The sequence below is a fragment of the Sus scrofa genome, chromosome 6 (assembly GCF_054392235.1).
Source record: "Sus scrofa isolate SSC_HxYL_T2T_F1_AM1 chromosome 6, Sscrofa_HxYL_maternal_Yorkshire_Landrace_v2.0, whole genome shotgun sequence".
NCBI classification, from domain to species: Eukaryota; Metazoa; Chordata; class Mammalia; order Artiodactyla; family Suidae; genus Sus; species Sus scrofa.
Genome location: NC_139388.1, coordinates 90,700,734 through 90,727,079, shown reverse-complemented (window position 1 = coordinate 90,727,079; position 26,346 = coordinate 90,700,734).

Here is a 26,346-nt window from a genome sequence, read left to right as displayed (position 1 = left end):
TTTCATCCCATCCTCAGGCCTGGGGCAAGACAGACCTCTACCCTGGACTCCAGACATTAAATGACCTTGTTCTGTCCGGCTCTAGCCATGCCTCTCCTCACAAGATGAGGCAATGAGAGGTACCCATTAGAGACGAGCCCCTAATTTAGGAAGTGGTTTGAGGAGTTCCTGTCATGGCTCAGCAGTTAGCGAATCCAGCTAACATCCATGAGGACTCAGGTTCGATCCCTGGCCTCATTCAGTGGGTTAAGAATCTGGCGATGCTGTGAGCTGTGGCATAGGTCGCAGATGCAGCTCGGATCCCTTGTTGCTGTGGCTGTGGCGTAGACCAGAGGCTACAGCTCAGATTGGACCCCTAGCCCGGGAACCTCCATGTGCTGTGGGTGCAGCCCTAAAAAGACAAAAAGACCAAATGGTTTGAATGCCTAGCACCCCAGAAATCCCCACCCAAGTGGTCTGAAGCTCACTCCCTGGGCCAGGTGGGCCTCCATCCTGGGCCTGTCCTGCTGAGGGTGGACAGACTATGGGGTGCTCACAGGCCTGAGGGGGGCCGAAGGGTCGTGAAAGGAGTTTGAACATGTGGGCCAGGGTGTCTACAACCCTGTGGTGTGGGATGGACCCACCGAGGGAAAGAGAAGGGGGTGGGCCAGGAAGGGCCAAGGCGGGGTCTCCCTGCACCTCTTCATCTGGGCTGGAACCCCGAGGGGCTCCGGGACATTCACGTCAAACCCAGTCTCCCAGGTTGTTATAGATTTGTCTTTGTCAGGGTAGCAAATAAATATATACCACACGCTTGGCCCTGGCGTCGCGGGGAAGCAGCCCCCTCCGGCAGGTAATACCAGCCTTGAGTGGAGGAGTCTGATCTGGTTGAGGGTCAGGCAGAGTCCTCACCTGGACATGATCCCCCTGCGACCAGCGTGAAGCTCAGCCGTCTGCACGGATGGTTTCATCCCACTGGGGAGGGGGGACGCCCTGCTTTGGGGCATGTTCAGTGCTCTCTTGGAGAAAAGCAGGGCCCTGGAAGGAGAGGCTGGAGAAGGTGGCAGGAGCCCATCGCTGGGTTATGGCTCCATCCTCTTCCCGCTCTGCCTCTTTCACTCCTCACAACCAGCCCACGAGGGAGAACGACCACCCCGCCCCCTTGCAGGTGAAGGCACCTGTCCTGGGTCACAGGGTCAGCACAGGCACCCCATCCCCTGACTGTCAGATCAGGGCCACTGCGGGGGTCATCAGAGTGTCAAGAGCAGGTGCCCCGAGCAGAGGGTGGGCTCAGTGGGAGCTGGGTGCTGCTGAGAGAGGTCTCAGCCACTCCTGTCTCCACCCCCACGACCTTGTGCCCAGCCCAGGTGTGACACAGAGAGAGCGTCCCTTGAGACACGAGGCTGGTAAAGGGATGGCAGCTGTGGGACCTGGATGGGGAGGCTCCCCTAGACACCCTCAGCCTGGTCTCTCCTGTTTCCCCAGCTTCCTTCATTCACTGGCTTCCCCACTCTGTTCCCTCTGCCCTCCAGCATTTAGGGCTTCCTCTCCATCTCCCAGAATGCACCAGCTCCCACCCACCATGGGGCCTTTTCACATGCTCTTCTCTCTGCCTAGATCACCCTCCTGGTCCCTATGGCTCTTCCTTACCTTCTCTGATCACCTGTCTCTCCACCGTCATAGTTCATGCCCAAGAAATACAGGACGGATGATTTGAATGAATGAACAAAAGGAGGGGACAAGGCCTGAGCTGAGTCCTATGACTACAACCTGGAACCTTCCCATCAACATCCTCTGATCCCCCTACTCGACCTGAGGTCCTCCTTGGGTCCCAAGTTTACCCCTCATTGGAGCCCGTATCATCCTAGGTGGTCTGGGTATATGATCCGTGCCTTCTCCTGCCTCCCCATCCAGACCAGAGATTCTGAAGGTGGGATTCCCTCTAGGGCCTGGGTGCCCACCCCAGGATGGGACCAGAGAGGGGACAGCGAGTGTGTGTTGAAGGAAGGAGGGAGGGACTTTGAAGAGAAGGAAGGCCCTCTGGCCCTTTGCTCTGCTGGCTGGGCCGTGGTGCCTACTCGCCCCAACACACACACACACACACACACACACACACACACACACACACACACATCTATGGAGTAGACTTGGCTGCAGCCTTCAGAGGCCCTGAGGGGACAAGAAACAAGATGGCGCCCTGGAGCCATGGGGCCAGGAGTGGGGCTGTCAGGGTAAGAGAGCCAGGGAACTGTGTCCTCTCTCCTCTGAGAGGAAGCAGGCGTTGATACACCTGAGCCTGCTGTCTGGCGGTCTGGCTTCTCTCGTGGCTGTGCAGTTGGTAAAATCTGAGAAGCACTGGTGGAGTGATGGCTTCCAACTCATCCCCACTCCCTTGAGGTCTGAAATCTTAAAATTCATGGACTCCGCTGCACCTCAGGGCCGCAGGGACCCTCCTAGGCCCTTACTGATAACTTGCCGTGGCAGGAACGGGATTTATTGTCTTGTGCATATTTGCAACCATTCACACACACACACACACACACACACACACACACACACACACACACTTGCACACACGAGAATTTTATCTTTACCCGCCCAGCTTCTCCCCTTCCCCTGCCCTTTAAACAAGAATGTTATCTTTGCAAGATGGTTTCCGATGTGTGCATGCGCTCGCTTGCAACGCAGAGCCAGGAGGCTCGACAACGGGGAGAAAAACAAAGGAGAAACCTGGACAGAGGTGGTGGTTCCAAAGGAGCGCTGGGGGAGGGGAGAGAAGACGGAGCAGTTGTGCAAGATGCAGATTGGGGAGATCTGGAAGCTTCGGCTGTGAGAGGCTCCGCAGTTCCCCGAAGGTGAGGAATGGAGCCGGGAGATACAGATTGCATCCCCTTTAGTCTTCTCTTGGAAATGGAAGTGAGATAGGAATTCCATTTATTTATCTATTTATGTATTTATTTATTTATTTTTATGGCTGCACCTGCAGCCTGTGGAAGTTCCTGGGCCAGGGACTGAATCTGAGCCCCAGCTGCAAACTGAGCCCCAGCTGCGGCAATGCCGGATGCCTTAACCCACTGCACGGGGGACAGAACACCCACCTCCACAGCAACCCAAGCAGCTGCAGTCAGATTCTTTTTTTTTTTTTTTTTGTTTTTTTTTTTTTTTTGTCTTTTTTGCTATTCCCTTGGGCCGCTTCCTCGGCATATGGAGGTTCCCAGGCTAGGGGTCTAATCGGAGCTGTAGCCGCCGGCCTACGCCAGAGCCACAGCAACGCAGGATCCGAGCCGCGTCTGCAACCTACACCACAGCTCACGGCAACGCCGGATCGTTAACCCACTGAGCAAGGGCAGGGATTGAACCCGCAACCTCATGGTTCCTAGTCGGATTCGTTAACCACTGCGCCACGACGGGAACTCCTGCAGTCAGATTCTTAACCCACTGTCCCACAGCAGGAACTCCAGAAATTCCTTTGTACGTGATGGTTGGTTACTGGCCTGTTTCCTTGGATACAATATTGAGTTGAGACTGGGTCTCATGGAAGCCCAGTTATAATCAGGTCACAGCATCATGAAGGAGGCAGACGTTTCTCAAGGGCAGAGATGGGGTTGTGTGTGTCGTTCCGGTGCTCAGGGCCTGGCCTGTGCAGGGGAGACTCTTCATAAATGAGTGCTGATCCAAAGAACAGGAGTCCGTTTTCTAGTCAGAGAGCAAGTGGAACAAGAGGAATGAACAGGAGACTATTTTCAGGACAGTGATCCGTTTAGCACTGATTGGGTGTCTCATTGAGAGAGGCCATAGTCAGCGGGTGTCACCTCCCCATCCCACAGAGGAGGAAATAGGCTCAGAGAGGGGAAGAGACTGGCCCAAGGTCACACAGCCGGGCAGGGAGAAGCCCCACCTGGCTGGCTCTCCCTCCACGCTCTTTCCACGCATCCCCGGAGCACAAGAGTGGGAGGCAATGTGTGGCTTTGGGGGACCTGAGCAGGTCGGCGAAAAGGTCACCTGTGAGCCGGCGTTGGAAGGAGACTAAGGACTCTCACAGACAGAGGGGACCAGGACATGGGTCACAGGTGAGGGAGGGGTATTCCTGATGGAAGAAACAGCCAGAGGAACAGCCAGGAAGTGGGGGAGCCCAGAGCATCTCAGGGGCACAGAGAGAAGTGGGGTTTGGTAGGATCAGCGAGGAGTGATATAACGGGAAGGGCAGGGGGACCTTGACCATGAAGTCCCCCCAAGGTCACAGCTTTGCACAGATCCTCCCGCTCACTGGAGTCGAATGTGTGGACTGAGTTTGAATGTGAAGGCTTAGGCCTGTTTTCTCAGCGCTTCCCAATCCGGTTATTTCCCTGCCCTCTCAGTGGCCGACGGCCCGCCCTCTCCGGGGACCCTGACCTCTCCTCTGGGTCCAGCTCTGCATATCCAGGCCCTGCAGACCCCACCTGCCCACCCCAAGCCCATCACCCAGCCCCCTCGGCTCTACAGCATGGACTGCTCTGAGCCAAGTCACGGCTGGGGGCAGTGATGACAGTGGCTATTTGGGGGGCTCATCCTTCCCGACTACTGTCCAGATTAAAGCCCCATCTTCCTAAAGCACCTGCTGAACGAATCACTCCGTGCTTACAGTCTCCCAGTGGCTTGCCATCCCAACATCCGTGGTCATTAAAACCACACACACTCCCCCACCTCCCAACACCGCCACCCTGTTATTCTCACCGGGGAGCAGATTCTTTTTCTGGCTGTGCAGCTGTTGGTTCACCACACCTAAGCCACCCACCAGCCTCCACCATCAGGCACGGGCAAGGCTGCAAACACACTGCCTCTTCTGACCACTCCCTGGGCTTTCCATCCTCTGCACTCCCCCAGACACACCCCCAGCATCCCTGTGTCTGTCTGTGGCCTGTGCTCTCTCCTGGGAGTCAGGCCTTAGCCTTGCCTTTAGAGCATCTGCTGAGCACAGCCATCGCTCACTGTCTTGGAATCCAGCCCTGGGCACTCCGTTACTGTCTGTGCCCAAGTTGGGGAGGGTGTCCCAGTGAGCTTTGGGCCCACACTCAGCATCTCTGGGAGGAGGAGAGTTTCTGACTGGTCAGCAGCCACCACCTGCCAGGCACTCGGGTCTCCACCGTGAGTATGGGGAGCCTGGGGGGGAGCACTGCCCCTGCGTAGAACCGTCCTGACATGCAGATTCCCCATGAAAGGATCCACACCCCAGCCTTGTCCAGCTTCCCTCCCAATCACCTGGTCACTGGGGTCAGGCCAGTGTCCCTAACAGCCCAGGCTCTGGATGCAGCCGGGCCTGAGTTTGAGTCCTGTCTCCGCCACTTGCACCCTGGGTGATCTGGAGCATGTACCTTGATCGCCTCTCATCTGGACCTCAGCCTCTCATCTGTTCTTGGGGCAAAAGATGGGAGCGAGAAGACGGGGTAGAAAACAGTTACCTTGGAAGGCGGAGCAGAGGATTCGGTGAGATGAGGTCTGGACGTACTTGGCCCCGCGCCTGTATGTAGGAGGAGCTCAGCATGTGCTGGCTGTTGTCACCGTCACAGCGGCAACAGAAGTCATCCTGGCTGGGTGTGAATCTGGCCTCCACCCCTTCCCGAGGCATGACGGGACAAGCTGGGCCTCGGTTTCTGCATCTGACAGATGGGGAGAATGGTCATCGTGAGGATTCAGTGAGTTCGCGTGTGTAAAGCACAGCGCCTCCATCTGAGCCCTCCTGCCACGTTCACAGGGGCTGTTTCCGGGGCTGTCGGCTTCACCCAACCCCAAGCTCCTGAGAGCAGGGCCCGTGTCTTCACTCAAGTGACCCATTTCTACCCATTTTACCTGGAACTGTCCCAGTTTCAGCACCTTAAGTCCTGGGGCCCAGGAAGCCCCTCAGGACCTGACAAAACCAGGACATCTGGTCAGCCTCGTCTCCGTTTGTGCACCCCCCCACCAGGTTTGTCCATCCAATTTCAGCTCACATGTCACCCCCTGAGAGAGGCTGACCCAAGATATATGTCCCCCTCCTGGTCCCTCTGTCACTCATCATATTAATGTCTCCACGTGTTTCCCATCCTCCTCCCCACATCGGGAAGGGACGACCTCTGGAACCTGGGGTCCTGCTCCCCCTCCTCCACAGGATCCCCAGCACCCGGGTAAGGTCTGGCATGGAACTGGCGCTCCATCCATAAATAAATGTCATTTATTTATTAAGCACCTACTACATGCCAGGCCCAGTTCTGGGCACTGGGGGCACAACACCAAGCAGGACAGATTCAACCCCCTGGGAAGAGGGCACAGGCAGTGGACAGAGGTGGGTGGACAGTCCAGCATTGGAGGCCAGGGGCCTTCCCGGAGGAAGGGGTGTCTCAGCTGGGGTTGGGAGGATGGGCAGGGATACGCAGACCACAGGAGGGGAAGAGGCTCCCCGCAGAGCCACCAGCCGAGCAAAAGACAGAGGAGGTGAAAGGGTCCAGCAGAATCAGCGTCCCTGAAAATTCCAGGAATGGAGCGGCCCAAAGGCTGGGCACAGCCAGAGCCATTTGCCAAAGAGGGAACCAGGCCTGGAGGGGTTAACGAGCCTGCCTAGGGGTCAGCGATGGGATCGCTGGGCTGGGAGCACACGGCCCCAGACCCTGGGCTGGTCTCCTTGGCCTCGAGTCTTTCTCGGCATCCGCATCGACCGCAGCTGCTGTCACATGGATCTTTTTTCCTCTTCTCCCGCAATTCCTCTTTCACCTTCCACCTTGGTGGCCCAGACAATTTCTCAATGTCCAGCCAAAGGGGTAATAAGTATTGGATTTGATTTAAGTAATAAAACATTTGCCGGGCCATCCATTCAGGTCGGAGAGCTGGGAACAGCAGGCCTGGCGTGGACGCAGACATTGATCTTGCTGCCTTCCCAAATGGAGGCCTCAGAGGTGCAGATGGGAGCCTTGGAGCCTGTGGCCCTGGGGGGGAGCCTCGATTTCCAGGCTGTGCCAACCTGGGTAGGCCTCCTCACCTCTAGGAGCCTCCGCTTGCTCCTGTGTCAAGTGGGGCACCGTCGCGTACCCCGGGAGAGTTGGTTGTGAACACTAAATATGCTGGGAAGCCTGAGAACTGCATGGGGATTGTCGTCTTCCCAGAACCCCTGGAGTTCCAAGCCCCGACAGGCGGGGGCGCTGTGGCTGCACTACCTCACTACCTCCCGCGCCAACTACCTCCCGCTCACTACCTCCGGCGCCAACCAGCGCATCTCACGGTTCTGTGTGGCAAGAAACAGATGAACACACCCGTCTAAATTCCCAAGGCTCCAAAACAGGCCTTGCTCATTCTCCGAGCCCTCTCCCGCATGTCACACACGTCCCGCACTTCCAGCCCGACCCTGAGCAGAGGCTCGGGGTCAAGGTTCCTGGCCCTGCATCCCTGCCCCGCCCCCCGGAGCGGCTTCCCCCTCAGGTGTCACCCTCCTCTTTGTACAACGGGGTCCTTGCCCTTGCGCTGGGCTTGTTGGGGACCCAGACGCATAAAGGATGCCCTCGCCCTCCAGCCCCGGGCCACCTGAGGATCTGTGGTTGCCCGCATCCTTGTTAGTTTTTTCTCCTCTGGCAGGTTCTCGTGGAGCCCAGAGCTCACCCTCAGGGAACAGGTCCCTGTTCTCATGATCCTCCCCTGTCTGGACTTTGGATCCCCAACAAGGTTTAACCCCCTTTTCCAGGCTGAGGTTCATCCTTTTCTATTTATTAGTCAATCTAGAGCAGCACTTACCTTAGAGATGTCAGATGGGGAATCAGAGGCCCAGGAGGTCTCTCTGTGACTCAGAGCTGAGTTTAGAGCCAGGAAGCCCAGTGTGGAGGGCAGGGCTGTCCACCTCTCCAGGCGTCCCCCTTTTGATGCACCCTCCTCTGAGACCCACTCCTGGGGAAGGGTGGGGAGGGGCGGCTCCACTCACCACCTCTCCCAGATCAGGAGAGGACGGGCCCTCCCAGCAGTCTCCTGGTTTCTCCATCTGGGAATCAGTCACAATAATCCCTGCCTCTCAGGGGGTTATCGGAATTGTCCCAGTTGCTGCCTGGCTGGATATGGAAAATTCGGGAATGGGTTGAGAGGTCAGGCAAAGTTGCCGAGGGAACTAATGAATAAATCACAAGTCATTCAGAGGTATTTCAAGTTCTTCCGCCTTCAGTGGGCTGATCTTCCGCTCTCATTCTCTCCCTCCCTCCAGCAGAGGCTGAAGGTGAAGAATAAATAAACAGCAGCTTTCCCCCGCCCACCCCCCACCCCTCACCCCACACACACACACACACACACACACACACACACACACACACACGTCAGCCTCAGGGCAGAGGTAACTCATCAGGGAGGTGGGGCCAGAAGAGAGAACCCAAGCCAGCCTCCCTTCTGGGATCAATCACAACCCTAATACCAATAGCTACTGTTTATTGAGCACCTGCTATGTGCCAGGCATCATGAGAAGCGCTTTACATGCATCATCCTATTTCCATCTCACAAGAAGCACTACAATCAGCCTCAATTTACAGAATTGTGGGAGAGTCAGACGGTGGCACAGAAGAGAGAAGACAGGCTCCATGGTCAACCTCGCATGAGGTGGAATTCCAGCTCTAGCACTTGACCCTTGTAAGGTCTTGAGCAAGTTGTTTAGCCTCTCAAACTTGTTTTCCCATCTGTACAAGTGGGTCAGGGTCTGGCGTGTAGTAGTGATTCCGTAAATGGTGAGCAAGGTTATCACACCCTCACTGTTGCCTAAGCATTCGTCTTGTGTTATTTCTTTCCTCTGTGCCACCCTGGCTGCCGGTGCTGCGAGAACATGATCTTCAAGTGTCTATAGAGAGTTAAGACTTCCCTGCTGGGGGGTCAGCACACACACACACACACACGCACGCACGCACGCACGCATACACACGCTTCCCTCCTCCGGGAGGAAGAGGCAGGCTGGGGACTCCTTTCTGATGGCAGCTCCTGGGCACCTTGCCATTTCATTCCTGACAGTCGTGGGCTCCTGGTTTGTTGCCCTGTCTGGGCGGGAACCCTATTTGCTGGCACTAAGCAGGGTAGATGAAGTCTCAGCAGGCAGGAGGCCTGAGTGAGGCTCTTCCTCTTCGGGTGGTGCTTCCACTTCTGCTTTAAGAATCTGTTCTCAAGAGTTCCTGATCTGGAACAACGGGATCAGCATCTCAGCAGAGCTGGATCGCAGGTTCAACCCCTAGCTCGGCACAGTGGGTTAAGGATCCCACTGCCACTTCAGTGGGTTAAGCGGCATATGGAGGTTCCCAGGCTAGGGGTCAAATCGGAGCTGCAGCTGCTGGCCCACACCACAGCCACAGCAACATGGGATCCAAGCCATGTCTGTGACCTATACCACAGCTCACGGCAATGCCAGGTCCTTAACCCACTGAGCGAGGCCAGGGATCAAACCTGTGTCCTCATGGATGGTAGTCAAGTTCTTAACCCACAAAGCCACAGTGGGAACTCTCAGAAAGTATTTATTAAATGAATGAACAAATTCTAAGATTTTATAATTCTAGCAACCTAAGACTCTGATTCTAAGACTCCATGTTTCTGTGGATTAAGAATCATAAACTGCTAATACTTTTAACCAAAGATCCCAAGCTTCAGTGCCAACAGGCGCAAGGCAAGGAATGTATGGAAATGGGCCAGATAGAAACACACACACACACACACACACACACACACACACTGCGTGAAGTGGGCAGGCTGGGGGGTCCAGGGAACCCAGTCCCACCACAGCTATGGCCGAGTTTGGGTCCAGTGTAGCCAGATTTTCTGATTTTTTTTTTTTTTTCAGGGCAAGGCAAACAGCTGGATTTTTTTTCTTTTCTCTCTCTTTTTTTATATTTTTGTTTTTGTTGACTAGCCCCCTTTGTTTTTAAACTGTCACATTTTTTAAAATAAGAGAAACTGGGTGTAGGGTTTATGGGAACTCTCTGGACCATCTTTGCAACTTTCGTGCACTTCTAAATCTATTCTAAAATAAAAATGTTTATTAAAGAGAACAAAAACACCATAAGGGCCAGAGGAAATAGATCTGTGAGCTGAATCAGCCCCATGGGCAACCTTTTGCAAACTCTTCTCACTAGCGGTGAAACTAGACACTAAGCGCGTGACCCAGGCCCAGGTCCTGAACAGCTCGCACCCCCCCACCTCCCGCGGCCAGACGGCCAGACAGACGTGCGGGGAGGCAAGGCTCACCCCTAGAGGCCCAGGCTGGAGTGGACGGGGGAGGGGCAGAGAGGGGCAGGCCAGGCGCCCTGTGGGGCAGGAGTCAGGGGTTCTGGCAGACTGGTTAGGGTGAGAGCCTAGAGGATGTTGAGAAAAGGAGACCCTGGTGCACTGTTACCAGGAGGGTGAACTGGTCCAGCCATTATACATGACAGCATGGAGCTTCTTCAGCAAAAGGGAAATAGAGCTGCCGTGTGATCCAGCCATCCTACTTCTGGGCACGGATCCAGGTCCAAATCCTGACTCTGCTCCTTACCAGCTCAGGAAAGTCACTTCTCCTCTTTGGGCCTCAGTGTCCTGGTCAGTAACATGGGGATGAGAATGACTTGGCCTCAACGCACGGCCCCAGAAGCTGCCTGGTCCACCCTGTCAGGACAGAAGGCACAGTTTCTCAGGCTCAGTGGAGCAGGCAGGCCTGGCCAACGCCCCAGGTTAGCACTGCCAGACCTCTGCCTCTAGCCCTGCTGACAGCGGCCGCCCTTGCTGGAGACATGGCCCATCATTCCCCACATCTCAGCTCTGCGACTTCTCTCCTCCTCTGTTCCCAGTCTTGCTTCCCTTCCAGAGTCGGGTTCTGCTCCTTGATTGTGGCTGTTTTAGGCAGAACCTTTTATTGGAAGGGGCAGAACACAAAGAGTTAAAGCAAAAGTTAGAAGGACTTATTGGCCCACGTAACTGGACTGTACAGGGTGTAGAATTGGCTTCACAGGGACAGCTGGAGACAGAAGAGCTACCCCCTTCCTCCCTCCTCTGTGGTCTGCTCCCCTCCGGGTCCACATTCTTCCCAGATAGGCCTTCTCCTCACTGGGGGGAGATGGCCACCAGTGACACCAGGCTTAGACGGTCCTTATAGCCGTGAGAGCCCGTCTCCCCTCCCAGTGTCCAGATGAGAGGACCGTGTTAATGAAAAAGAAGGGAAGGGTCTGGACAGACCCCTTGGAGATCCTCTAGACCACCTGATGCACCCTTCAGGTCATAGGACCCCGGAGAATGGGGGTCTGTCTCCCAGTGTGACTGTAGCTCCCAAACCCCAGCCCATGAAGGTGAGCTGTGAGGTCAGTGGGGTCAGTGCAGGCAGGGGTGGACTGGATCAAAGAGCTCAGAAGACAGACAGTGGAAACTTGGGAAAGGCAGGAATCTGCTCCCTGACTCTCTGACCAGAAACAGAAAGAGAAGGGAAGGCTGGAGCCCCTGGAAGAGGTAAGGCCCCCAGCCTTCTCCTGGGCCCTGGGCCTGACCAGGCTGCCTCCTGAAGCTGGGGGCAAATGAATACGCAGTAGGAAGGCAGACTTTAGAATGACCAGGGGTTGGGGGAGAAAAAGGATCAGCAAGCAAATCATAAGAGGAACCAATGAGCGGGGACCTTGAATCAGCTGGACCAATCAGATGAATTCATTTGTTCAGCCAGTCATGTGCTGAGTGCAGCCAGGAGCTCCTGTTAAGAGACAGTGGAGCTGGCATTGGTGGTACCTCCAGATTCCCAATGACCCTGGGCTTCCAAGGGCCTCCCGACCTCCCCCATCAAGGGACACATCCTACCCAACTCACAAAGGACTAAATGGACTTCCACTGGATGGGAGCCTTTGGAGGCATGCAGGGAGCCAGGAGCCAGGTCTGACATTTCAGTGGCGCCTTGAGACACTCGTGTCCCCAGTGATGTCAAAATGTTATGATTTTCCTGGAAGAAGTGATGCGCGGAAGCAAGTAGAATTAAATATCAGCCTGAATGGCAAGGATGCTGCTGAGTATGTAGCCATGGTGACAACATCCTTGCTGACTCCCCATGCACCAAAGGGGACATGGGCAGCCCAAAGAGAAGGGGCCTGTCGGATCTTCCTGGGGACCCCAGCTCTGATCTCTGTCTCGTTCAGGAGACTAAGGACCTTCAGCTTTGTTCATCTGTCCACTTATTCTTTCCATACGTTTCCCTAACACCTCTTTCATTCTAAACACCACCGCGAGTTCCCTGTCCTCAAAGATCATACAGTCTGCCTGAGGAGGGAAACATACATAGATGAAAAAAAGAATATAATTTGAAACTGGGATGCTTATCATGAAGTGAGAGAAGAAAACAACATGAGAGGAAAAAAAATGGGGGCTTAATGTTGGGGATCCGGGGAGTGCCTCCCCGAGGGAACATTGGAACTGAGGCCAGAAGGGTCAGAAGTCAGACAAAAAAGAAGAGAAAGAGCTTCCCTGGTGACAGGAACTGCCAAGCAAAGGCCCTGAGGCAGGAAGGAGCTTAGGACAACCTGGAAACAGAGGCCACCTGTGCGGTTAGAACAAGGTTGGAAACAGACAAGGGCCAGGTCAGGCAGGACCCCACGGGCTGTGCCAAGGTCTAGTGGCTCATCCCAGACCTGCAGGGGCCCCAGGAGAGCTTTAAGCTGGTTGTGATGACACTGAGCCCGTGTTTTTGGAGCTCTTTGCTCTGTGGAAAGTGGACAGGGGAGGGGAGGGGAGGAAAGGAGAAAAACATTCCAGGAATAGGAAGCAGCTCACAGGCAGTTGCCAGCCAGAAGGAGCAGGACACATGTTCCAGGAACAGACAGGAGTGGGTGGGAGCATGCAGGGAGGGGGAGGGGCTTAGATGAGGGTGGGGATTGGGCGGGGCCCTGCTGCAGAGGGCTTCACAGGTACCTCTTTTATTTTTTCAATGGCTGCACCTGCAGCATATGGAGGTTCCTAGGCTAGGGGTCAAATTGGAGCTACAGCTGCTGGCCTAGGCCACAGCCGCAGCAACTCAGAATCTGAGCTACATCTGCAACCTACACTGCAGCTCATGGCAACACTGGATCCTTAACCCACTGAGCGAGGCCAGGTAACAATCCAGCATCCTCACAAAGTTGTGTCTTTAACCCACTAAGCCACTTCGGGAACTCCCAGAGTATGGCTTTTAAATGGGAAAGTGACGTGACCCAATTTTTTCAAGTTCCCCTTAAGCTCAGCCTTCTTTTGTCCTACCACCACTCCTGACCAAGGTTTTAGGAGGCTCAGCTCCTATTGGAGGGAAGGGAAGGGGGGAGTCCTCAAACAGATAGGACTGTTAGGGCCCTAGCTGTGTCCTACTCAGCTGTGTGGCCTTGGGTGAGCTCCTAAACCTCTCTGGGCCTCCTCTCCCTCCTCAGGAAACAGGACTGAGGCCCCTCACTCCCTAGGGCTTCCCTGAGAGCTCAGTCCTGGGTGCTAATATCAGGTCATCACGTGTCTGTCTCCCCCCTGGGGAAGGGGCATCACAACATCCCCGGGAGGCCGAAAGACCCAGGGGTGTCCCTTCCATTTTCCAGATGAGAAAAGCAAGGTCCAGGGAGGGAAAGTGACTTACCCAAGGATAGCGAGGGGCAGGCAGCACCCAGCAAGTGTAAATGAAGAAGTTGGAGCCAGATATCTCTGAGTTCAAGTTCTAGACCCTTCACTCCCTTACACTGTAACCTTGGACTGGATCCTTGACCTCTCTGAGTCCAATGTGTCTCCACTGTAAAATGGACCTAATAATCATGCCAGACTCAGAAGGAGCGGGGGCGGTGACACTACAATGGGGATTAATGCAGGCAAATTGCCTAGTTCAATGCCTGGCACATAGCGTCTGCTCCAGAAATAAGAGAGAAATTGTCACTTTTTTCTTCACAGTAGTAAGTCCATTCATTCACTCATTCATCCCACAAACACACATGCACACGTTTTCTGCTGGACATGGAGAATCAGACTTGGCTTCTGACCCGGAGGTGCTCCCAGTTTAGCAGGGGAGATAGACCAGGGGATCATTAGTGAGGGGCCATGAGCAGAGGCAGAACTAGGCTCCCCAGAGAAGGTTCACGGAGAAGGAGGTGTTGGCACTTGGTCTTAAGGAGTAAGAGCTCTCCAAGACAACAGGGTAGGAGGGGCATGAGGCAGAGGAAAGGGCAGGGGCGGGTCCTTGCCTGGCCAAAGTCTGTGCATTTGCATGGCTGGTGCAAGGCCAAGGAGTCTGGATTGTGATTTAAGGACACCATGAAACCTGGGAAGGATGTCCAGCGAGAGGGACCCGGTCAATTTCGTCTTGTGAAGGTTCACTCTGTGACAGAGTAGAGGTGGGGCTGGAGGGGAGGGGTTTGAGGGCAGAGGGGCTGTCAGTGTACAGAGCTGGGGCATGGTGGAGGCAGGGGATGGGGGTTTGTCAGAGGGATCAGGGAGGAGCCCAGAGATGAGGATGAGGCCAATAGGCTTGACGTGGAAGTGTCTGAGCTGCAGAGTGGGTCTCCTCCTCCAGGCAGAGCTGGGCTGAGAGGTCAGACTTGGTGGCCATGGGCTCAGAGAGCTAAGGATGTCATCTTCACAACTCACAGGGAGTCAGGAAGGAATATTCTGTCAACCAGAACCAGAGCAGGCAACTTGACAGGACTAGAGAAATGTCCTTCTATGAGAAAGCCAAAGGGAAATACATTTGTTTCCATGACACATGTTTTCAGGAAACCACGTGATTATTCTTGCACTGGAAAGCCATGAATGGAAAATTCCACCTGGCTGAGACAGACACTTCCTCCTCCAAGCACTAAACAATAGAGGAAGCTTCGGTCTCAGGTTTACTGGTGCTTGAAATTCTACCATTGGAGCTTCGTTCCTCAGGCTTTATCCTTTGTTAAAATGCAAACAACTTCACAGAAGTTGTGTCTTTAACACAGACTTATTTTCATTAATTCAACAAATATTTATTGACTTCTTGCTCTAAGCCAGGCAGTACCTAGAGGCTGGGAATGAAGAGAGTAATTAAGACTTGTCCAGGTCCATTCTTTTGTTTTAAAATGATTAAAGGAGACAATGTAGGTGATACAAACTTTATTTAACACTTAATGAAGCAGGAAGTCTCCATTCCCAAAGGTCCAGAGATGGGAAAATGGGACAGAAGGCAGGAAGCATTTATAAGATAAAGAATAAGGAATAAGAAAGAGAAAAACAGAAAATGAATATAGAACAAGGAAGAAAAGAGGAGAAAATAAATAAGCAACAAGGAAAAAGCACAGAGCCCAAAGCTGGCTTGGCATTTGGGGATTTGCTGACTCGACATACTTCATTTCTGATCAAGAGGTGCATTTGCAGAGACACAAAAGTTCTCTGAGTTTTGTTATGCTGATGTGGCACCCTGGACAAGACCAGCTCCATCTTGGGCCTAGAGGTTTATTGCAACACCTTCAAGGAATTGGCAAGCTCTGTGTGTAGAGGTGTGGGCAGTGGACAATAGGAAGCCCAACCATAATGGTGCAGCAAGTGGTGGTGGGAGCAGGTGTTATGAGTCACCAAGCAGAGGTGACTCATTTCATAGTTGAAAAAGGTGAAGCTTGAGCTGCAGTCTAAAGGGTGAAGGGGGTTGGAGTAGGGATGGAGAATCCCAGCTAGGGGCACAGCCAGGGCGAATGGGTGGAGTCATGAGCCAGGGTGGTGAAGGACCAGGATTCCTCTCCTCTTGGCAGCCTTGGACTCAAGCCAGGACACGGGAAATGGGGATGAGTTTCTCATTGATTGGATATCATAACCCATCTCATTGGTCATCTGCAGTTTTTGCTGCCCTCTCCCACCCCAGCCTCTATCTCGCCCCCTCCCACCAAGACCCCCAGACTCTCTTTGGGGGAGCTGTCTCACCCTATCCCCAGTCACTGTAGTATGAATGAATGACTTGCCCTCTTCTATAGGGTAGGGGCTGATTGGCTTAAGTCTCAGCCTACCTCACCCTGCTGGTACATGATTGGTTCAGGGAAGGGCACATGACCCAGCTCAGGCCAATGAGAGGCAAGATGTTTGCTGGAATTTCTGGAAAGGATCCTCCTCTCTCCTCAAGGGAGTTCCCAGAAGAGACCTGTGCTTTTCTTCTGGCTCCATAGAGTGAGTGCCATGAGGGGGCAGGGATGAAGGCAACACTGGCAGAGAATGTCGGAGAAATGGAGCCTGGGTGGACCTACCTGTACGGGTCTCCATTTGAAAATTTCCACGTTTGTTTAGCCGGCTTATTGCTACTCTCGAGTGAAAAGTTCCTATCTGTCCTCATTTCTGGAGGAGAGAATTGAATAGAGCTGGAAAAGGAGCAGCCAGGGGTGCCTGGACCTGGGGTAGGGTGGGGTTGGTAGTCCCTTTCCTCTTGATTCCAACTCCATGTTAGAGCAGCAGGAAGAGATTTCACAAGAAGCGGTTTTGCATGCAGGCTTCATGGTTCAACTCATACAGAACCTCTTGTCCTATTAATGGCTCACTGAACCACAATTAGTCTGTAGGGTGAGAGAAAAAAAAAAAAAAAAAAACCCAAAGCTCAACCCTTTACTTTCCAGCTGCAGCTGACCTAAGAAGTCAAGCTCTAAGACTCTCTTCTCAGTCTGCTCATTCCAGGCAATGATGAGGAGCCCATGCCTGAGGACAAGACTCAGAGAGTGAAATAAATCAGTGGGGGTCAGTCTAGGTTTATTCCTTTAAGACAGCAGAGTCACAGCTCTGCTCTACTGGGTGGCATCTCAGAGTGCAGTCCATGTGTCTGTATTCAGAGAAGGCAGAGGTAGACAGACCCACCTTCTCCCATGAAGAAAGGATACCAGCCAAAGAGCACTAAAGGGTGAATCAGGGGCTCAATGGAATCCTATATATGTGTGGCGTGTGTGTGTGATGTGTAGCTGTTGTGTGAAATGTGAGGGTGGGGCAGTGGTGAAAGTGTTAGGGGAAAAGGAGGAAATAATGGATGATGATATGAATTCCAAGGTTAAGTATGAACTTCACCCTGTGAGCACCGTACCCCACCACACCACACACACACACACACACACACACACACACACACACACACACACACGCTTACCAGAGGAATTATGGCAGTACAAGAAGCCAGAAGAGAGGCATGGGACATCCTCCCTCTTTTTCAGTTTTACTCTAATATCATGGAAAATAGCCATTGTTTTGTATTTTATATTAAAACAATCATGGATATAAGATTGAAAGCAAAATAGGCAGAGATTTGAAATATTAAATTGGAAAATTCAGAGAACCTGTGAGCTTATGCCTTAGGGTCTAGATGAAGCACTATCTACATTCAGACCTTTTGGTAACCTCAGTGTTTCCATATCCTTGCGCCATTAGCAAGAAACTCCCAGTTTCCTGGGGCGTGCGCGGACGGGGAGCGGGGGCGGGGGCGGGGGCGGGGGCGGGGGTGGGGCGGGGGCTGTCCGTGGTGCTGAAGCAAGATTAAATCATTTCAACTGGTGAGTTGACCTTAACGTTTCTGGTCTATCTCCATCTCCTGGAAAGGGATGAAGGAGGCAGGGTGCAGAGAAGACCCTCAAGAAGTTGAGTGACCCTAAGGGGTGCTGGGGAGTGAATATTCTTTACTACTTACCCTTCAGTTCAGAAGACAGAATCCTCAGGCAAGGTAGAGATGGAGGTTAAGAAGGAAAGCTAGAATGTAAGGATAACCTGACCCCCTTGCTGTACAGTGGGAAAATAAAAATAAATAAATAAATAAATAAATTATGTAGAAAAACAAGAAAAAAAAAGAAGGAAAGCTAGAGAAACAAGATTAGGACAATTATGTGTGGTATTCACAGATTTCTGGGAAAATATTTTCTTGAGTTTGGAGAACTTTTTCCACTCCTACGAGACATTCAGTGTTCTTGAAGAAGGAAAAAGACCCCAAGACCTTCTCTTCGTGTGTGTGTGTGTGTGTGTACATGCATGGGTGTGTATCTGACTCACTGCATGTAATAGATTCTCTATGCAATGATACATATCTCATATTAAACAATTGGCATCTCATACTTCAGTTACTCAAGAGGGAAAATGTAGGGCAAAGACTGGGTTGGAATTTTATACCAACTCAAAAATGTGTGCATTCCATGATCATTTTGAATCACCATGCTCTATAACAGGAATTAATATAGTGTCATAGACCAAGTATACTTCACACACAAACAAACTCATAGAAAAAGAGATCAGATTTGTGTTACCAGAGGCAGGGAATGGGGTGAGGGGGAATTGGATGAAGGCAGTTAAGAGGTACAAATTTCCATTTATAAGATGAAATAGTACTAGGGACATAACGTGCAACATGATAATATAATTAACACTGCTTTATGTTATATATGAAAGTTGTTAAGAGAGTAGGTCCTAAGAGTTCTCATCACAAAGAAACATGTTCTCTAGTTCTTTAATTTCATATCTATCAGAGATGATGAATGTTCACTAAACTTGTACTAATCATTTCTTGATGTATATAAGTTAAGTCAGGCTGTATACCTTAAATGTGTACAGGGCTATGTGTCAATTATATCTCAATGAAACTGGGAGGAAAAATGAATAAGGAATTAAAATTATTTAATTTTTTAATTGTTTGCATCCTGAGTTTTTTCAACTCCACTCATAGCTTTATGGTCACAGCCACCAGGTAAATCTAAGAAGCAGCAGCTCTGGCCTCCCTGAGGGAACATTTCTTCTCTTGGTGGGTGCTGAGGGGAAAGCCTGTACGGGTTTCATAATGCCAGGGAGATGGATGGAGTTCAGTGTATCCATCCTTCTGGCCTTGCAGATACAGTTCCTGGTTATACGTCATGTCTGACCCATCAGGACCACAAAGAAGGTCTCCTCGCCACAGCCATCTACACCACTTAATCTCTGGCTGCTCCATCCCCTGATCTAGCTGGGCTTGTGAGGTCTGAGAAGCTCCAGCCTGCAGGTGTAGTGCTGGCTAACTTTGACAGGTGGTCAGAGCTTAGGTTTCAGATATGTGGGTTAGAGTCCGGGCTCCGCTTACCCACCATTGGATTGGGGGAATGTTGTTTCACCTGCTGCCCCTTGTTTGATATCAATGCTGACCCATGAGTGCCCAGGTGGCTGTACATAGTCAGTGTCTGTCACCCCCCCATCTCACTATCACACCCATTGTTTATACATCTGGCAGCCATTTGATCATGGGTGACATTGGCACTTCTTCCTAATTGATCTAATGACATGAAATTTGCCTTCTTTTTTTTCCCCATTTACAGCTGTACCTACAGTATATGGAAGTTCCCAGGCCAGGGGTCAAATTGGAGCTGCAGCTAGAGCCTACACCACATCCATGGCAATGATGGATCCAGGTTGCATCTGTGACCTGTGCCAAAGCTTGTAGCAATGCCGGATTCTTAACCCACTGAGCGAGGCCAGGGATTAAACCTGCAATCTCACAGAGACAACATCTTGTCCTTAACCCACGGAGCCACAACAGGAACTCATGCCTTCTTATTATTTTAATCAGTTTAGCCATCATTAGTACATGAATTGTTGTCCTCGCTAATATAAGTGCTGTTAGCCAGATAAAAACAATTCCTGCTATAATCAATACAATAAAAATGTGTTAATGTATTTCTTTGTGTGACTTGGCTTTCTGGATCTTTTCAAGCTTCCGTCAACTTGTTTGTCCACCTGCTCCTCTGCATGAATAAGCCCTCATGTCTTCCTGCATCCACAATCACTGGGGTGGATGCTGCATCCCTTCCCTTAAAAACACAGGAATGTGTAAACTTACAGCTACTTGCTCTGTTTATGTGGCCACTCTAGTTACTGTGTATTGAGAACTCACTCTGGGCCAGGCATGATGCTAAGCACTTTGCCAAAATTATCCCTAAGGAAGAGAAACCCTTCTGATCCCCATTTTACAGAGGTGGAAACAGGTTTAGAAGGGTTGAACGATCAGCCCAAAGTTTCCCATATAATGACTGCACGAGCTGACCTTTGAGCTCAGGTCTTTCTTTTTTAAAAAAATCTTTTTCCTTCTTTTTACTGACGTACCTGTGGCATATGGAAATTCCCAGGCCAGGGGTTGAATCAGAGCTGCAGCTGAGGTCTATGCCACAGCCATGGCAACACCAGTTCTGAGCTGAATCTGTGACCTACAACAAAGCTTGCAGCAACAATGGATCCTTAACCCACTGAGCGAGGCCAGGGATTGAGCCCACCTCTTCACAGAGACGTCGTGTCCTTAACCCACTGAGCCAAAATGGGAACTCCAAGGTCTTCCTTTTTCTTCTTTCTTTTTCTTTTTTGTCTTTTTAGGGCTGCACTCCTGGCATATGGAGCTTCCCAGGCTAGGGGTCCCATCAGAGCTATAGCTGCCAGCTTACACCACAGCCACAGCAATGCCAGACCTGAGTCGCTTCTGTGACCTACGCCACAGCTCACGGCAATGCTGGATCCTTATCTCACTGGGCAAGGCCAGGGATGGAACCTGCGTCCTTACGGATGCTAGTCAGATTTGTTTCCGATGAGCCACAACGGAACTCCCAAGGTCTTTTTTTTTTTTTTTTGTCTTTTTGCTATTTCTTGGGCCGCTCACGCGGCATATGGAGGTTCCCAGGCTAGGGGTCTAATCGGAGCTGTAGCCACCGGCCTACGCAAGAGCCACAGCATCGCAGGGTCCGAGCCGCGTCTACAACCCACACCACAGCTCACGCAACGCCGGATCCTTAACCCACTGAGCAAGGGCAGGGACCAAACCCGCAACCTCATGGTTCCCAGTCGGATTCGTTAACCACTGCGCCACGATGGGAACTCCCCAAGGTCTTTTTGATTCTAGAACCCACACTCACCTCCTGCTTGCATCTTCTGCCATTGAATGGAGACAGTCACTCCCCTTTCAGAAATGACGCTCTTCTTCCCCTCACTCTCCTTTTCTTCCTCCCACACCAAGTAAATCACCATGTTCTCCTTTCTCTTTCTTCCGCTGTTGCCCACAGCCCAGCCCTGCCAAGGCCCCTTCGGACAGGCACCTGAGATTTAACATTCCATGTCACTTGCTGGGACAGCAAGAGAGAAATGGCTTCAGAGACAATCTCACCTTATGGGGAAGAACTCCAGACTTAAACCCACCCTGAAACCCCTTCTCTGGCTCTAGGACCACTTGGCTGGAAGATGACACATTGGTTTCTCTTCACTCCTAGCAACCCGTATGTGGAATGAGTTCTACCCTCAGCAGCACCTTGCTGCAGACATGGGAGTGAGAATAACACTGTTCCTGAGGTGACTATCACACAATTGCATCGAGGGGTTTCTTCTGGATGCCTCACAGCATCTAGGAAGTAGAGCATTACACCCCTTAGATGAGGAAACTAAGATTCAGAGTGATTTGGAAGCTGAAAGATTCTACAGATCATTAATCTTCTATTTCAGAGATAGAGAAACTGAAACCCAGAAAGTGGTCACTGGCAAGAAGAAGGCAGAACAAGCATTTGATCCCCAGACCCCTAACTCTCAGGCCAGTGTCTGTAACATGACAGGGACAGCCTGTGAGTCAGTCACGGCTGTTGATTGTTTCGTTTAGTTTTGTTTTTAGTTTCAGCACATCCCCATTTCTGAGACGTGGAGGAGGATGGGGGGCAGATCTGTTTGCATTCTGACTTAAGAGTCCTAAGTCTGCACTGACTCACTGTGACCTTGAGCAGCCTCTCCTTTGGCTCCTCCCACCTCGGTTATCTATGTGTGCAATGATCTTTCACGTGACCAGGCCACTGAGTCTGTTCCCCATCTTTCAAGATGTACTCAGAGCGTCCCGTACCCCCAGGGGTTTCAGAACGAGACATGATCTCCACGACCCCTTGGCTTGGCAGCAGCTGCTTATTTCCTCCTGCTGGAAACTCAGCTCCATGCACTTGGGCTGAATAAGTTGATTAGTAGAAATGACCATTTCCCGGGGCTGCTCACAACAGAAGCAGCAGGTGGCTGTTCTGAGTGCTTCCAAATGAGCCCCGGAGTCCAGCTGGGACAAATTCATCCCTCCAAAGTGACATCTGCTGGGCAGTGACATTGAATTATGTCACATTATAATAGCATCTCACTGGGTTCCTATAACCTTTATTTAACTTAAGTTGGAATTTCCCACCAAGAGACCCACTTTCCTGTCTGGGGACTTTTGCGGGCAGGAGGCATCCTGGGAGCCAACTTCGACGTGTTATAGAGGACAGACCAGGTGTCAATACAGAGTGAGGGGGTGTCTGGTGGGGGTGGGAGGAAGGTCAGGGATAGGCCCCCTGGTGGGAGAGGAGAAGGCAGGGGTTTAAAGGGCTGTGCTGATGGGATAATTCACTTCACAAGGTTTATCACCTAGTGTGGATGCCCTGGAGATTCATTTCATCATTTATCTCTTCTCTTTCCCACCCCCTCACTCAACATTACCTGGCTCCTTGGCCAGAAATGGGCCAGGTAATGTGCCAGGCGAAGGGGATATAGGAGTGATGAGAGCTTGCCTTTACTCTCGAGGGCTCAGTCTGGCACAGGGGACAGAGGCTCGGCCTCAGATGTGCAGCAGGAGACACCAGGGAGAGAGGAGGGAGCCCTGAACTTCCTTGAGGGCAGGTGGGGCAGCCATGGGGCTTAGGGTGGGGGCCCCACAAGCAGACCCTGAGACCAGGGCTCTGGTGCTGGTGGTTCATCTGGGAGGTGAGCCCAGGACTCACAGGTGAGAACCTGGAGAGGAGGAGCAGGGCGGGGAGGAAAGCCAGCAAAGCCTGGGATCATGAGCGGGTTACAGCGAGGGGCCCCAAGGGCTTCGTCCCGCCAGGGGCCCTTTGAAGAAAGAAAAAAATAAATTCGGGTATTTGAGATGAGAAACTGTCAGCAGGCCTGGAACTTTCTGTGGCTGCGGGAGAACTCGGAAAGTGGAGAGGAGATGAGGTGGGGGATCAACAGCATCTGCTGTAGCATCTTAGAAAAGCTGACATTTGCGCTGGGTTTGAAGTGTGAGTTTTGCAGCTGGAGCGGGCGTGGGGAATGGCTAATCCAGGCAGCTCGAACAGTAAGTCTATGGATGGGAGGGGAAGAAATAAAAGTGGCTCAAAGAGCCAGAGGATTTCAAGAAAGTAACATTTTAAGATTAATTATGGGAGAGATGTGAGCAGCCTTCATGCAGGGAGGCCTTAGGTAGTGGAGATGGGGGAGCTGATACATGGGAGAGAAAGAGAAAGACAGAGACACAGAGAGAGAATTCGATAGAGAAAACCTCCCTGAAAAGGCAGAAAGAGATGCCATCCACCGGAAGAGAAAAATTTCTGTTTCTGAGATGGTTAAGAATTCTGTTCCTGGAGTTCCTGCCGTGGCACAGTGGGTTAAGAACCCACCTGCAGTGGACCAGGTAATTCCTTGCTGTGGGGAGCTGTCATGTGCATTATAAGATGTTGAACAGTATCCCTGGCCTCTACCCAATAGACGCCAGTAACACAAACCCACACCGATTGTTACAAACAAATGTCCTCTAGGAACCAAAACTGCCCTGACTGAGAACTTCTGTACTAACTGAAATAAGAAGATGACTTATCCAGCCAAACCATGTGGAAAGGGGTTCTTGTAAGGAACACCTAAATTAATGGGAGCTTTGACTGAGGGAAAATGTTGACAGCTGATTAGAGAAGCTGGAACAAGTAGTTATTTATCACAACATCTGCTCCATTTTCCCACCTGTAAAATACATAGTTCAGAGGTTGAGCTGAGTCTAGAATCCAGGCACCCTACCTCCAGACTGTTTCCATATTACCAGCTTTGAGAAATTCCACCTTTCTTCAAGGTATACTTGGAGGATGCTACATCTTTATCTGTGCACAGCAACTGGGTGTTCCCAAGATGGGCCTGAAAGGGGCAGAGGTGAGAAGAAAGGTGAAGATGATAAGAATAAGAGGGAGCCCCAAATCTTCCAAGGATTGACATGGAGACAGCAAAAGAGACCAGGTGATGGAGTGGAGAGTATCTGAGTCAAGATCTCTTCAGGAGGCAGAACGTGGAAAACTTACTGTACACAAATGTTAATTAGTAAAAGGGGGTTAACTACTGGAAGGAGTAAAGAGAATACTCAAGAACAGAGGAATAGCCTATGTTGGGAAATTTTATTACCTCTAGCAATGACTGAGGGCGTGGCTGACGCTGGTGGAAAAGTGGCTGCCAGGCAATGATGGCATAGCCTGAAGGTGCCATGAAGCTGGTCTCTGATGGTTTCTGAGGTGAGTGCCACTGGGCAGCTCCCACACTGAAGGAGATCCAAAACCAAAAAAGGGCCTTGTGATGCTACAAATTTGCACTATCCCTCCAGTGCCCTCTACTGGCAGATATTAAAACTGCACCAACTGGCAGAGGAGAAATATGTACAGGGTCCAGCTCCAGTATCCCGGAGCAGGACAAAGAAGGGTAGACTTGGAGCTGAGAGAAAATAAAGTGACAACTGCCACAGTATTTACCTTGTACTAATCAGCTTCCACATACACCTTCCACGCACTTTGGAGCTTCCATTCACACCACAGAGTCCCTGTTTCCACTTAACAAAACACATTTATCCTTTGTACAAATAAAGAAGTTCTGCATTGTCATCCCCAATACCCATTTATTCCCGTGCAATCAGTCTCTATTTCCCTTCAACACGACCCTCATCCCAGGCAAATAATAATCTACTTTCTATCTAAATATATTTGCTTACGGACATTTCATATACATAGAATCAAACCAAAAAAAATGCTGGAGAGGACATCAAGAAAAGGGAACCCTCCTTCACCGTTGGTAGGAATGTAAATTGGTACAACCACTATGGAAAACAGTATGGAAATACCTCAGAAAATTAAATATAGAACTATGATCTATATGATCCAGCAATCCTACTCTGGGCATACATCCGGACAAAAGTTTCATTGAAAAAGATACACATATATGTTTGTTCATCACATCAGTATTCACAATAGCCAAGACATGGACATAACCTAAATGTCCTTCAATAGATGACTGGATTAAGAAGAGGTGGAACATTATACAATGGTATGCTATTCAGTCATGAAAAAGGACAAAGTAATGCCATTTGCAGCAACGTGGGTGGAACTAGAGACTCTCATACTAAGTGAAGTAAGTCAGAAAGAGAAAGACAAACACCATACAGTATCACTTATATGCGGAGCCTAAAATATGGCACAAATGATCCATCTACAAAACAGGAACAGATCATGGACATGGAGGGCAGACTTGTGTTTGCCAGGGGGAAGGGGGCAGAGAGGGGGACAGGGAGTTTGGGGTTGGTAGATGCTGACTGTTACATTTAGAATGGATGGGTAATGGGGTCCTGCTGTACAGCAGAGGGAACTGTGTCTAGTTTCTTGGGTAAGAACCTGATGGAAAATGAAAAAAAAAAAAAAAGGTATGTATGGGTGGATGGATCACTTTGCTGGACAGCAGAAATTGAAGGAACATTGTAAATCAACTATACTTTAATAAAAATTTTAAAATAATAAAAATGAAAAAAAAAACTTTTTTTGCTTTTTAGGGCCATACCCATGATATATGGAGGTTCCCAGGGTAGGGGTCGAACTGGAGCTACAGCTGCCAACCTATGCCACAGCCACAGCAATGCCAGATCCAAGCCAAGTCTGCAACCTACACCACAGCCCACAGCAATGCCAGACTCTTAACCCACTGAGCAAGGCCAGGGATCAAATCTTAACCTCATGGTTCCTAGTTGGATTCGTTTCTGCTGCGCCACAATGGGAACTCTGAAAATATTTTTTAAAAATTAAGAAAAGGAGTTCCTGTTGTGGTGCATTGGAAACGAATCCGACTGGGAACTATGATGTTGTGGGTTCAATCCCTGGTCTTGCTCAGTGGGTTAAGGATCCAGCATTGCACTGAATTGTGATGTAAGTCGCAAACGTGGCTCAGGATCCTGCATTGCTGCGACTGTGGCGTAGGCCAGCAGCTGTAGCTCTGATTCAACCCCTAGCCTGGTAACCTCCATATGCCTTGGGTGCGGTCCTGCAAAGCAAAAAAAAAAAAAAAAATTTAAAAGTTCTGACCCTTGTCTTAAAAAGAGAAGATACATAGTTCCAAAATCATTGTATTCATTTCTGGTTAAATGCTTGATTCCTCCAATTCAGTACAGCCATACTGAATATCCTGTTTCTTAAAATCTAAATTGTAAAGTCAACTTCTACGTATATATATATAAAATAAGGGGAAGAAGGAGAGAGGAGAAGAAAATGGTTAACATACAGGTGTACATTTAAAAACATAACCAGCGAAACTACTATAGTCCTCATTGCTGTCTTTGGTCAAATCCACCATTTATATCTACTGTTTCCTTCTTCCACTGCTCATCCCACATTTCTTCCACCCTCAACCAGAACCTCAGCTAGTTGG